This window comes from Podarcis cretensis (assembly GCF_951804945.1).
Source record: "Podarcis cretensis genome assembly, chromosome: 5".
NCBI classification, from domain to species: Eukaryota; Metazoa; Chordata; class Lepidosauria; order Squamata; family Lacertidae; genus Podarcis; species Podarcis cretensis.
In genome coordinates, this window is record NC_137174.1 from 50759052 (window position 1) to 50773154 (window position 14103).

The 14103-nt window shown below is 41.7% G+C and overlaps 1 protein-coding gene across 3 annotated transcripts in view; it reads right to left on the reverse strand.

Annotated features, from left to right (window-relative positions):
- The window catches only part of ATRNL1 (attractin like 1), a 512979-nt gene that overhangs the window by 259529 nt on the left and 239347 nt on the right, over positions 1–14103 (reverse strand). The gene's annotated exons all lie outside the window — the stretch shown is intronic.

Genomic DNA, 14103 nt, shown 5'->3' on the forward strand with positions numbered 1-14103 from the left:
GTTGTTTCCCTCCCCTACAATTTTCACTCATGTACTCTGAATCAGCCTTCCATGGACCTCTTCACAAGTATAAATTTCCTTTACATATAGTGCTATAGATAGTCTCCTCAGTGTGGATGTTAAACTCAAATCAGAACCATTTCTCCCTCAGTCAAATCCTATCCTAATCCCTACCTCACTTTTCAAATCAAGTCCTATCTCTGTCCCTGTCAAACTCCAGCTCTTTCCTTCTCTATCCCTAATTTAAGAAACTCCCTCAGAAACTGCTTGTCTTATTCTCTCTCCTGCCCCCTGCTCTGGCTAGCTGTCTTGGTAGCTTAATCATAGAGAGGCTCCAGCACTCTGGTGGAATTTCTGAGGGACTGCATCACCGGACACTGGTCTGGCTCTGCTGTCTGCCACACCATCTCTTACCAGATGTCCTTCCTCAAGGAAGTGGAGACCTTGTCAGTAAGGCATGAGACACTTAATCTCAAGATCGTGGGTTCAAGCCCCACATTGAGCAAAAGGGTGCCTGCATTTCAGGGGGTGGACTAAATGACCCTCGTGGTCCCTTTCAACTCTACAACTCTATGATTCTATGAAGCCAAACCTTTCATGACAACACCACCTGTGCGGCCAGTGATTTACTTCCAGTATTCTCCTCTCTCTTCCTGGTCCACAACCTTCAGCAGGAAGGAGTGATGAAGAAACCCACTTGTGCCCCAAAACCCTTCAGCTTCCTGCCCACAGTCTCACAGTCCTATACTATGGTAATTCAGACCATCATAAATGTGAAGTACATGCTCACAGGCATGATCACAAATTAAGTTAAGGGAAGTTAAGCATGATAAGCCAGATTTCAAACTTCAGATTTACAATAAATGACTCCAATCCACAAAAAGTCTAAACCAGGCTTCGTCAACCTCGGCCCTCCAGATGTTTTGAGACTACAATTCCCAGCATCCCTGTCCACTGGCCCTGCTAGCTAGGGATCATGGGAGTTGTAGGCCAAAAACATCTGGAGGGCCGAGGTTGAGGAAGCCTGCTCTAAACCTTCCAATACTTCTCGATGACTAGGTTTTTATTTCCTCCACACTAAAATACATGTTTCTGCCAGCACCAGTTATGACAGCAAAAAAAAATCTTTTCACATTCATTAATTACATTCTTTCATTTTTCATTGTTAATAAATTAAGAAATTATAAATAGGAAAAACAAAAAAGACAGTAAAACTTTAGCAGAGGGGTTACTAATCACTGAGCCCTGATGACATATTTAATATGATACGGTCGGGCACAATGCAAAGTAAACTGCCTGGAGAGTGCTGATATGGATACTTAAACTCTATAAAATTCTTACTTCTTACAGTATCATCAAAAATTGTAATTGAATTTCTTCCTGGATAAAATTATTATGCACTCCCACAGAGCCAAAATGCATGTTCTGTCGTAGAAGGAGTTGGTATTGACAAAGTCTTAAGATTAACACATTTTAGTGTCAATTGTCTGCTATATTTTCCCAAGGAAAACAAGTAACACCCCTTCTGACTAAGACAAACTTTCAACTTTAGAAATACAAGAGACAACAATTAGATACAAGAGGCAAATGAAAAAATGTTATGTGGCATTTTCATTTGGAGGAACAGGAAAAGAACAAATTACAATTTCCTGCCTCGTTTTACCTAAAATAAAATTCACTATATGTGAAATATCCAATTAATAAGAACTCATTTAAGAACACATGACACTAATATGGGCTAGTATTAAAAATGCCTTGCCATGTTGCAGGTTGTGGAGCTTCTTCTTCCTCAGTGTTTGATTTCCAGCTGAAATATGTGTACGTGTATAGACACATCCACCAGCTCTGTATTAAATCTGAGACACATGGTAAATGGGAGGGTGATCTCTGTGGTATCTATTCTCAACAGAGTAGAGCAGAGTTCCCACCAGGTGCAACAGAGTGGATGGGGGACCACACAAAATACCTTGTGGTGCTCCATAAGCCAGTCATAAAAAGTACTGTTTTAAGCTGTGCTACTGCCCTTGCGTCCCATTTTTTGAGGTTGAAATAAACCCTTTTTAGGCAAATGCCTTCCACAGGTATGGAGAATGTGTAGGAGGGGAAGTGAAACAGCATCTACTGACCCACCTCAACATGTTTGGAGCAACATCTGAAAAAGAGACAAATGCTCTCTACATTATCACAAATGCTGAACATTCAAAGATTCCCATCTGGGTGAAGAACCTATGGCAGGTTCTGTTTTCACATATCACATCCATCAGATAGATATTGGGGAACTCATGGATGACAGTCAATGTGGGATTAAAGGTAGAGGTAAAGGTAGATCGGCAGTTTGAATCTGCGTGAAGGAGTGAGTTCCCGTTGCTCTGTCCCAACTTTTGCCAACCTAGCAGTTTGAAAGCATACCAGTGCATGCAGATAAATAGGTACTGCTGTGACAGGAAGGTAAACAATGTTTTCGTGTCCTTTGGCGCTTGTTATGGTGTTCCATGTGCCAGAAGCAGTTTAAGTCATGCTGGCCACATGACCAGGAAAGCTGTCTGCGGACAAACGCTGGCTCCCTCAGCCTCAGTGAGATGAGTGCTGCCTTTGACTGCACTTAACCATACAGGGGTCCTTTACCTTTAAAGGTAGAGTCCCCTTCAATGTGTTTGCTGCACAAGAGGAGACAGTTAATTTGAAAAGGGCTCTAGTGACCAACTAAGTGGTCCCCTAGCGAGCATAACTATTATGAAAGGGTTTGAACCCTGGTTTTCCCCATCATAGTAGGACACTCTACATACCACATCAGTTTTCTCAGTAGGACCAAAAGTAAGGTGCAAAGTGGGTCCCCCCCTCCCAGGCCTCTGTTTCATGATGCCAGAAGTGCTTAGGCCCTGGTGCTCTGAAGCTGACAGGAACATTAGCACACCAGGGCCTGATTGCAATCCCAGACTGGTGTCTGAATGCTTACAAATGGAAATCATTCTTCATAGAAACAATTTAGTTATAAAACAGAACCCACAGACACAATCCTCCATTATTATAGCCTACTACTGCATTTAAGTAACTGATGAGTTTTATATTTGTTTAAAAATATTCCATAACATACAGTGCTGGAAGACCCATACAAAGTTCAAAATGTTTACCCTTGCAGGCACTATATATAAATATGTGTGTTTGTGTGTACATGTATATATAATTTCTAGCTATCCTAGAGCAGGATTATTAAACAAATGGTTTGCTGCAGTGACCTAATAAAAGTGGTAACAATCACATGTGGGGTTTTTAATACACATATAACTCTCTCTTTTAAAAATCAAATTGTCAAAGCGTTCTTGCAGTTTGGAAAAGGTTGGTTGGGAAATGTAGAAAGTTAAAATGAGTTTTTTACCTGAATATTGAAATCATTCATAATTCTACACTAAGCCTGCAAATTACGGAGGTTACATTCCACAGATCACATCTAAAGTCAAAATTGTGTAAAGTCAAAACCTATTGGATTAAATGGGAGATGGGATTGCCAATGTCTTTCATCCCAGAACCCTGCCTGTTTTATTTTATTTTTTAAAAATGCTATGCACATAAGACTGAATACACACAAGTTAAATATTCGTAAGTTGCAGGCTTAATGCATTTGGAAAATCTGCATGACATTGGTGAGATGCCAAGGAAAGGGTAAAGCAGTTTCCAAAATATAAAGACAGCAATTTTTCAAATGTTATTTTTATGAATGAAGCTAGTGCTATAAAACTATGGAAGCTATGGAATAATAAAAACTGTGTTTTTGCAATAGTGCTTGTGCTTTACTTGATTTCACCAGATTAGCATATTTATGAGGTTACTTGCAGAGCCTCAAGGTTTAACCCACAAATCAAAAGGTTTTTATCAGTGGGAGTAATAGATTACATGGAAGTCTGTGGCCTATCATATCCCAAAGGTATCTGCCTTTCGTAACATTTATGTTTCTAGTGCTACTCTGTAGAAATCCCATTTTGTGATCTTTGCGTGGCACCAATTTCATCTGTACTTCGTTGAACATCCAAACCAGGTTTCCCTCAGCAGATCATACAGGCTCATTCTTGTAGCACCTGCCTTTGTCTTGATCAGCCATTGATAATACCATCAAAAACAGAGATGCGCACAGTCTCTCTCACTGGCATAGTCAGGATATTTCAATCAAATGAGAACCAAAAGTCTATTTTTATATAAACATTATGACCACTATACTCATCTTGTAAATCCAGTGAAACTATTTTGATAAGGAAACCTTCATGCTGGACAGACAAGTTTTCATTAGTACAGCTCAGTGCTGGCCTTATTATTAAGAAGAGTGAGGCAACTGTACCTGGCAATTAATTTAAGGTGCCATGAAAGGGAAGCTTTTTATTATTATTAAAAATAATATTTGCAAATGAAACAACAAAGTAAAATACACCATAAAAATAGTCATAAAGGCAAGGAGAATAAAAGTACATGCTTTTTTAAAGTTAAAAAATGAATAATATAAAATATATTCTATAGTGGGATACAAGTTTCATATTTAAACAAAATTTATCAAGTATTCATAAACCTCACCAGATAAAATAATATTTAGTAGCAATGTGACAACCATGAAATTGCTTAGTCATATAAATCACAAACAGCCCCCAAACAGATCCAATGTCTGAGGGGTCCATGCTGCCCCTGGCGACATGTATCTCATGGGTCAGTTATTCAGAGATAGCAATAAACACAACTTTTTAAAACCCTAAGTCCAAAGAGTAACAAGTTGCATCCTTCAATCCTTGAGAAATCACCAAATGAGCGGCGACCAGAAGATATAAAATTCCTGACAAATAATATTGACATTAGCACCATCAAAAATGAATAAAAGACGTAATTTCGGATCCAAAGTGACCTGTTTGCCAATAACAATACTAATTTCTGTTATAACATGGCAGGAATTAAGAGTTCAACAACATCTGGAGGGCCATAGCTTCCTCATACCTGTCATACAGGATCTTGCACAGACCATTGCACCCAGTTGTCATCAAAAGCACCATACATTATATTATCATGTCACCTGGAATTTTGTAAAGCAAGTCTTAATCTATGTGAGAGATTGGGTCTTATTTTACAGAAGAAGGTGTGGCATACAGCTAGAGAACACGAGAGAACACGAGAGAGAACAAAGGTAACCTTCTATTCCTCTGGCTGAAGTGAGGAATAGTAAAAAAAAGCAACGTCCACAGCAGCATTTCCTTATGAGATGGGAAATGATAGGTCACTCAAAAGTTTGGGATGGTTACATGGGTTGCTAGCATCCTAGAGGAAAAGCCTAGGAGATGGTGAACAGCAATGGTTGCTGACTGTTCCTAAAATGCTATCTTCTTCTACTCCTTTCTCTCACTACTTTGAAATAGGCTTATGGAAAAAACCAGCCTGATAGCAGGATAGTGATCTGGCTGTGTACTCCAAACTAGTCCTTCCTTTAAAGGATCGCTGTGTGGATAGTTGAGAGCATTCTCCTCAGCTTGTTATCATACTCAAGAAAAGTCATTCACAATTTAATTCTAGATTACTTGCCTGCATCTTTTCTTGCAAAGCATGGCAAACTGCTCCCTCTGCTAGTCTTATAATCCCATGGTAAACAAACACTGTACTTAAATAAGGGTGAACGCTAGAACAAGTACTTTAAAATTATTTATATGTATACCTGAATGTTACTGCCTTTTATTTGAGAACCCTGGCATTTTCTTATGTTCCTTAATTCATAAAGAGGTGGGAATATTTTATGTAGCCCCTTAGGGGAAATGTCAAATACATTAACTTGAGAGTCTGGTAACCTGAGATGCTCTTCTTAACATAACCTCTGATTGAAAGATGCCAGAACATCACCACAGCAATTCAAGGAATTGTAATATAGCACTTCATCGCGCTTCACACATATTCATAACAGTCCCATTGAAATTCCAGAAGTGTATTTTCAGTACTTCTACAAGATATGGAGTTCTTTCTTTGTAACTAAGGGGGATTTATATTCATGCTTAATAGTCCCTTCATGATATGATTTTTTCCCCCACATATGGATTTATTCTGTTTGCAAGCTGCTGTTTTAATTAAGGAAACCATTTGCTATTTTCACAGCAAACTCCATGGCCTGAATGATGGGATCTTGTCGAGGGAAAAGGATGTACTTCCAGTGTCCAAGAACTGCAGGCTTTCAAGTTGCAAAACCTCTCAGTCAGGAATGGGGAAACACGCTTTATTGATCTTTGACTGCAGACACTTGCTCCCAAGTATACCTGTGGTATATTTAGGGTCAACTGCCTGTACTATAGGAATATGGGGTGAAACAGTGAAACACAAAATGGGAGGGGTCATGACTTCCATTCCAAGAGCTATGAGGTCTGCTTCACAGCTGTAAGGAAGGATGCAGCATGGATCATGATGTTTCATCATAGCACAAAGCCAAATGACTACCCATGCATTCAAGCCCAATTTGTGACATACATAATCAGAAAATATAGGGACAGGGTGGTTTCAATTTTTGCATTTTCCCATAAATGTAATAAAATGCATTTTTCTTTCAATTCAAAAGCTTGTTGTATGCAGTGAAGTAATCCCATTAGCACAAGGTCTTCTGCCTGCACAATGCGGCTTCCTTTTCCTCTCTTCTTCCTGTGCACCCTTTCAAACAAACACTCAAATCTGTTTTGTGGGCACCCTCAACCTTCTGGAGTAGTTCGAGGGGGCATGTAAGAAGAGCAGAGGAAGAGGAAGTCCCATTGCAAAGACAGAAGTCCTTGTGGTAACAGGACAAATTTGTTGGCTACAATTCTACATTTTAAATACAGGCAACCCCCCATTTACATGGGGGTTATGTTCTGAGGCAACGTGAGCATCAATGAAATCACATATATTTGAAACACCATTGAAAAAGACTGCAGACACGCTGCTCCACCCCCACCATTTTGTGACATTTTTGGGTCACTTGCTGGTTTGGAGTGATGTGTGTATGTGTGGCCACACACATACTGAACGCATATAAATGGGAGGGTTACCCTTATATTCTTTATTGGTTGTACAGTCTGTTGAAAACCATTAGCATTAGCTTTTCAGTTCTTAGTGTTTGTACTCTCAGAAGACAGACCTACATTTTGCCAAAGCATCTTGTTCATTACAAGTATTCTCCCTGTGAGACATATGTAATTTGAACCTTCCAGAACCCTATGATATATAAACAGTAGTAACTTTCCTTCCTTGCCATATTAAAATCCCACAAACCAAAACACTTCTCTACAAGCCATGCACTTCCTTGAAAATCAATTATTTCTACCTACAGCCTTAATGGAAAATGCATCCTATGAAAAGCAAACTATCTACATATCACAGTGCTACAAATCAACACACCAATTATTTCTGCACATTTGTTTACATTTCCCAAAGCATCAGAATCTTGTAAAGGAAAAACTATTTATTTTCATTTCTGCTTATGTTCAATAATTATTGATCATTTTTCTCATTTCACATTTTGTGTTTTGGGGGGCAGGGGAGCAAATACGCAAATGTCAAAAAAGAAAATGGAACGTCGGCTATGAATCATATTCATATATATTCAATTAAAAAAAACCTTAGATGCCCTTTCTTTTTATGACCTAAAAGACCCAGAGAAAGACTTCAGTGTTTTCCCCCCTACAATGTATTTCATATTCTTGCATCATTCCTCCCCTATACATGGTTAAACAACCCTGAAAAGACTTTGAGCATTTTTTACCCCCCAACATGAATCAAAGACATCAGAACTCAGGTACATTTGCAGATCAATCATTTGATTACAATATTATCAAACGCAGATTTTGCAAAATGAATGACTCCCCTGCTCGCGTGGCTCGTCCACGAAAACTGATGGATCCTTATAGATTCCGACAAGCCTTGCGGGACCCTGCTCCTCCTGGCGACTCATTAGAGGACCTTGTTGAGGACTGGAATAACCGGCTCTTGGCAGTCATTGATGAGATCGCGCCTAAGCACCCTCTGCAACCCCGTTGAAACCGGGCCCCTTGGTTTACTGAGGAGCTCCGGAAAATGAAGCGGGATCTCAGACGGTTAGAGCGAGTATGGCGACGGACTCGTGACGGAGCCTCAAGAACATCTTATAGGACGCTTATGAAAGCCTATGAGATGGCTATGAAAGCTGCTAAGAAATCTTACTTTGCAGCTTCCATTGCATCCGCTAGCTCTGGCCCAACACAACTTTTTAGAATAATTAGATCAATAACATCCTTAGGAGGACAACCAAATTTAAGCACAAATTCGACCCACAACTCTGAGGCATTCGCGAGCTTTTTTGCAGAGAAAGTCCTGTTGCTCCGCCGTGACCTCCCTGCCAATTTAGATACAGTGACTGAACTGGAGGCCCCTCAACTGACTTCAGGTCCAGTGTTGGACCATTTCGATCGAATACTCCCTGCTGATGTGGATAGATTCCTCCAAGTTAGTAGGCCCACCACCTGCCTCCTTGATCCGTGCCCGTCTTGGCTGATTAGGGAGTGTCCAGATGTTGCGCGGACCCCCCTGGTTGAAATTATTAATTTGTCCCTTGACACAGGGACATTCCCAGGGGAACTGAAGGAAGCAGTGGTATGTCCACTCTTAAAGAAAACTTCAGTAGATCCCTTAGACCTATCCAGTTACCGCCCAGTTTCAAATTTTCCATATCTGGGTAAGGTAATTGAGAGAGCGGTTGCTGAACAGCTTGGTAGGTTTCTGGAGGAAACATCGGCTTTTAGATCCATTTCGTACTGGCTCCCAGTACGTTTCCGAGCACGATTCAAAGTGTTGGTGCTGACCTTTAAAGCCCTAAACGGCCTCGGTCCTGTATACCTGAAGGAGCATCTCCACCCCCATCGTTCAGCCCGGACACTGAGATCCAGCGCCGAGGGCCTTCTGGTGGTTCCCTCATTGCGAGAAGTGAGGCTACAGGGAACCAGGCAGAGGGCCTTCTCGGTAGTGGCGCCCGACCTGTGGAACGCCCTCCCATCAGATGTCAAAGAGATAAAGAATTACCTGACATTCAGAAGACATCTTAAGGCAGCCCTGTTCAGGGAAGTTTTTAATATGTAATGCTGTATTGTTTTTAACACTGATTGGGAGCCGCCCAGAGTGGCTGGGGAAACTCAGCCAGATGGGCGGGGTATAAATAATAAATTATTATTATTATTATTATTATTTCAGTCTGGTTTCTGTCCTGGTTTTGGGACCGAGACGGCTCTGGTTGCCCTAACAGACGATCTCCGTAGACAGCTGGATCGAGGCAGGTCAGGACTGGTGATCCTTTTAGATTTGTCAGCAGCCTTTGACATGGTTGATCATGATCTTCTGGACCACCGCCTCACAGACGTGGGGATACAGGGCATAGCCCGTAACTGGCTGTGCTCTTTTATCTCTGGTCGGGGACAGAGGGTGGCACTAGGGAGGGAAATGTCGTTGCGCCACTCCTTGGTGTGTGGAGTGCCGCAGGGCGCAATCCTCTCCCCAATGCTTTTTAACATCTTTATGCGCCCCCTTGCCCAGATTATCCGGAGCTTTGGGCTGGGCTGTCACCAATATGCGGATGACACTCAGCTCTATCTGCTGATGGATGGCCACACCGACTCGGCCCCGAACACACTGACCAGATGCTTGGAAGCTGTGGCTGGATGGTTTCGTGGGAGCCGATTGAAACTAAATCCTTCGAAGTCAGAGGTCCTATGGCTGGGTCGGGATGGCATGGGGATGAGGGACCAACTCCCTTCTCTTGTGGGGGCCCGATTAGTGCCATTGCCTTCCGTTCAGAGTTTGGGTGTAATCCTTGACGCCTCCCTTTGCATGGAGGCGCAAGTTACAGCAACAGCCAAGGCGACATTTTTCCACCTTCGCCGCATCAATCAGTTGGTCCCTTACCTTTCCCGCCCCGACCTGGCCACAGTGATCCATGCGACAGTCATCTCCAGGCTTGACTACTGTAAGTTGCTCTACACGGGGCTGCCCTTGAAGCTGTCCCAGAAACTCCAGCGGGTGCAGAATGCTGCAGCGAGACTCCTCACGGGTCTCTGCCATGGGAGCATATTCACTCAGTACTTTTCAAGCTGCACTGGCTCCCGGTGGAGTACAGGATCAGATTTAAGGTGCTGCTTTTGACCTTTAAAGCCCTTCACGGCCTAGGACCCTCGTACCTACGGGACCGCCTCTCCCGGTATGCCCCACAGAGAGCCTCAAGGTCCATAAATAGCAACACCCTTGTGGTCCCGGGCCCTAAGGAAGTTAGATTCAACCAGAGCCAGGGCCAGGGCCTTTTCAACTCTGGCTCCGGTCTGAAGGAATGCTCTGCCTCACGAGACCAGGGCCCTGCAGGATCTGATTTCTTTCCACAGGGCCTGTAAGACAGAGTTGTTCCACCCGGCCTTTGGCTTGGAGCCAATTTGATTCCCTCCCTCTCTTTCTTTTTTCTTTTCCTTCTCCTTCTGCGATGAGGCTACATTTTAATATTTAATGTTTCAATATTTTAATGTTGTATTTTTTAATTTTGTTTTTAAATTGTAATCATTTAACTTGTTTTTATTATTGCTTGTAAGCCGCTCTGAGCCCGGCCTTGGCTGGGGAGGGCGGGGTATAAATAAAAATTATTATTATTATTATTATTATTATTATTATTATTATTATTATATAGTGCACTTAGAGAAGATATTGCATATCTAGTAAGATTAGAATACAGTGGTACCTCGGTTTATGAACTTAATCCGTTCCGGAAGTCTGTTTTTAAACCGAAACTGTTCTTAAACTGAGGCGCACTTTCCCTAATGAGGCCTCCCACCGCCGGTGCTCTTCCACCATTCGGATTCCGTTCTTAGACCAAGGTAAAGTCTGCAAACCAGGACATTACTTCTGGTTTTGTGGAGTTTGTAAACCGAATCCTTCATAAACAGGGCTGTTCTTAAACTAAGGTACCACTGTATGTTGATGCATGTACTAGTTATCATATGAAATACATTAGTATCCATTAGTATTTAGCAATACTTTCTTTCCAAAACAAGGTATATACTAAAAACAAAAGAATTAATTCTAGTTGTAACATGCTGTATTATGGATAAAGAAAGAGTTGACACCAAAATAATGTGCTCTGGACCCTTATATTGCACATCCTTACTTACACTCAAACATCTGGTAAAATGATTAGGTATTGTTTGGGAAGAGGGAGGTAAGTGAATTCACTTCCCCTCTCTCCCTTCTGAATAGCCAAACAGTGGAAGTGAAGCATTGTTTAAGGGCTAGATGTATGTAGCCCTAATGGTGCATTTGATTCTCACAGTGAGAAAAATGCCCACAAAGTTTATTGGTATATGCATACAGCCTCTATCAGGATTGGGGCAAAGCTATTTAAAGGACCAAGACATTGGTTTTTTTATGTAGTGACATTTGACGTAATAGGAAAAGTTCTATACCTTAGCCCTAAAAATGAGTTCCTAGTGATATGGACTGTATTTTACAGGTGAACCTATAGTACTAATATTATTCAGACCAATTAAGATTTGAGAGCCCAAATTTCATTGGGTTGCATCAGGAGTGTGCTCAGCAGACTTCTATTCATACTTGAAGAAGGGGGCAGGGAAACAATCCTCACCTGAGCAGTACAAGAGGTGTGGTGAGGACTGCAAGTGGAAGGAGGAATCCGAAAATAGAGCCCGGCTCCTTCCTTCAGAGGGGAGCGAGCCTTCAGATGATCTCAGTGCTTTTGATGAGCAAATTCAGCCTTTCTGATCATGGAATAGTCAAATTGGCTCCAACCATTGTTTCCTGCATTCTGATGCCATAAAACAACACCTTGCATGAAAAGATTCACAAATAATTCTCACAGAAAAGTGCTGCTGTCATCTGAATTAACTTCTTCTGGCACATTGGTGTGGTTCACACATCATGCTAATCCATATAGGGGAGGGGGTTAAAAGTCATGGCTTGTTTAACTGGGTCTGGTCTGATCAAACGAACCATGGTGAAGGAAGCATGCTGGGTTCACATACAACATCAGTCACAATTAAAAACAAATCAAGGTTCATAAGGAAACAACTAACCATAGCTTCAAATCATGGTTTAAAGACAGTAAGCAAACCACAGTTGAGTGGCTGAGCAAGGTTCATATGTTCACACAGACTGCTAAGCTATATTTTAATAAACTATTTTAATGAACCATGGTTGAGTATTATGACTGAACCAGGCCATCAGCTGCTTACCCGGTCACTCTTACTCAATATTTTTAATTAATATTTTTAATTAATGTCTTACCAATTCAAGACCTGCCAAGTAATACACACATTCACACTTATTAATTTTTAGAGCTTATCTAGGGGGGGGGGGGATGATTAGCTTTAAGCCTGATCATCTTACTAAACACATCTCTCCTTTTCTAAGCCCAGAAATTGAATTTGTAAAGTGAATGATTCTGAGTATGATTCACATATATAAAGTAAATTTAAATTATGACATCAGTTGCCAATCAACTTAACAGTGAATTACCAAATCCAATTTACTTAGAACCATGTAATTTAAATTAAATTAAACTTAATTCAATTTAAACTGTGATGTATAAATGTTGATGAGTTCTGCTGCTGAAGAATGCAAAGTACTGTACCTTGGCGTGGTCGTTCAGTTGTTGAAGATAATAGTGCTTCAACTACTCAGAGTTAATGTGCTTTCTTTTGACATGCCGCAATACGTACTAGTGTTTCATATTACAACAAAGGGTATATGAACACCAGTAGGAAAATCAAGCTGCACTTCAATTCCTTGGCAGCTGCAGTTCAATTCCTAGATGGCATCAGGCTGCGGAAGGCTAATCTATAGATCTGATCTGTATTTCATGTTTTGCACACTGCTTCCCATATCTAAGGAGGGGGCATATTTGCCTTCACCTCCCTTCTTAATAAAATGATAGAGGAGGAGTTAGTTGCTCCCAAAGAGAGGGGAGGAGGCTAGTCACGTGAAGCCCTCCAGCAGATAGGGAGGAGCTTGATTTTATAAGCCTGCTCGTCCCCCAACTGTTCTTCTTTGAAAATTTGAAGTGTCTTCCCTCCCATATAACAACAACAACAACAACTTAATATTTATACCCTGCCCATCTGGCTGGGTTTCCCCAGCCACTCTGGGTGGCTTCCAGCAGAATATTAAAATACAATGATTCATCAAATATTAAAAGCTTCCCTAAACAGGGCTGCCTTCAGATGTCTTCTAAAAGTCCAATAGTTGTTTATTTCTTTGACATCTGACATATGTCGGGCTTGGCCAGCTGTCTGTTGAAAGGGCTGAGCAGGAATTTTTTGGGGGGAGATTCCTTGATTGGTCTTAGGGTCTTAGGGCCAGCTGTCTGTTGAAAGGGCTGAGCAGGAATTTTTTTTGGGGGGGGAGATTCCTTGATTGGTCTTAGGGTCTCCCTGCTTTTTGCCTACTCAACACTGCTAGGACTAATTTGATTGGCACTCTGGGAGTGGTGTGGTTTGGAAGCCCTTGGTAGGCATTGAGTATGGTAAGAAGGAATTGTGTGAGGAAACAGTTGGGAAACTGTAGCATAGTTGGGTAAAGCATATCCTTCAGTAATCTGCCAGTGCTGATTGCCTAGGGGGACTTGGAGGGGGTGCCTGGCATCCACATTTCAGGTGAACACTCAACAGTGGGGCCTAGGTGAGCATGCTGACTACATACTCAAGGTTTTCCTAGCAAGGTGGCAGTTATTTCCTCCCCATCCTTAGCTGAGGAGCCAAAGCCTGTGGCTGCATCACATACCCAGAGTCCTGAGTGGATGCGTCCCTACCAGAATAAATTCAACCCTCACTTCTTTTAATTTGCTTAATGGGGTCAATGTTGGTTTGCAGCTCCTCCATCTTGTCATATTTTAATATATAAAACCTTATTCCAATGCTGCCTCATGAGTCTTCTTTTGGGCATGGGGGCAATATCTACTGCTGACATCTGGAGTGCACCAGATTGGAGAAGACTGCAGCGGAAACTGCACCGGTAAGGAACATTGTTTTCCCCTTCCTCTGTGGCATCAGTCACCACTCCAACCACCCCTCCCAAATTCAGATTTATTTGTATGCCTAGCAACTA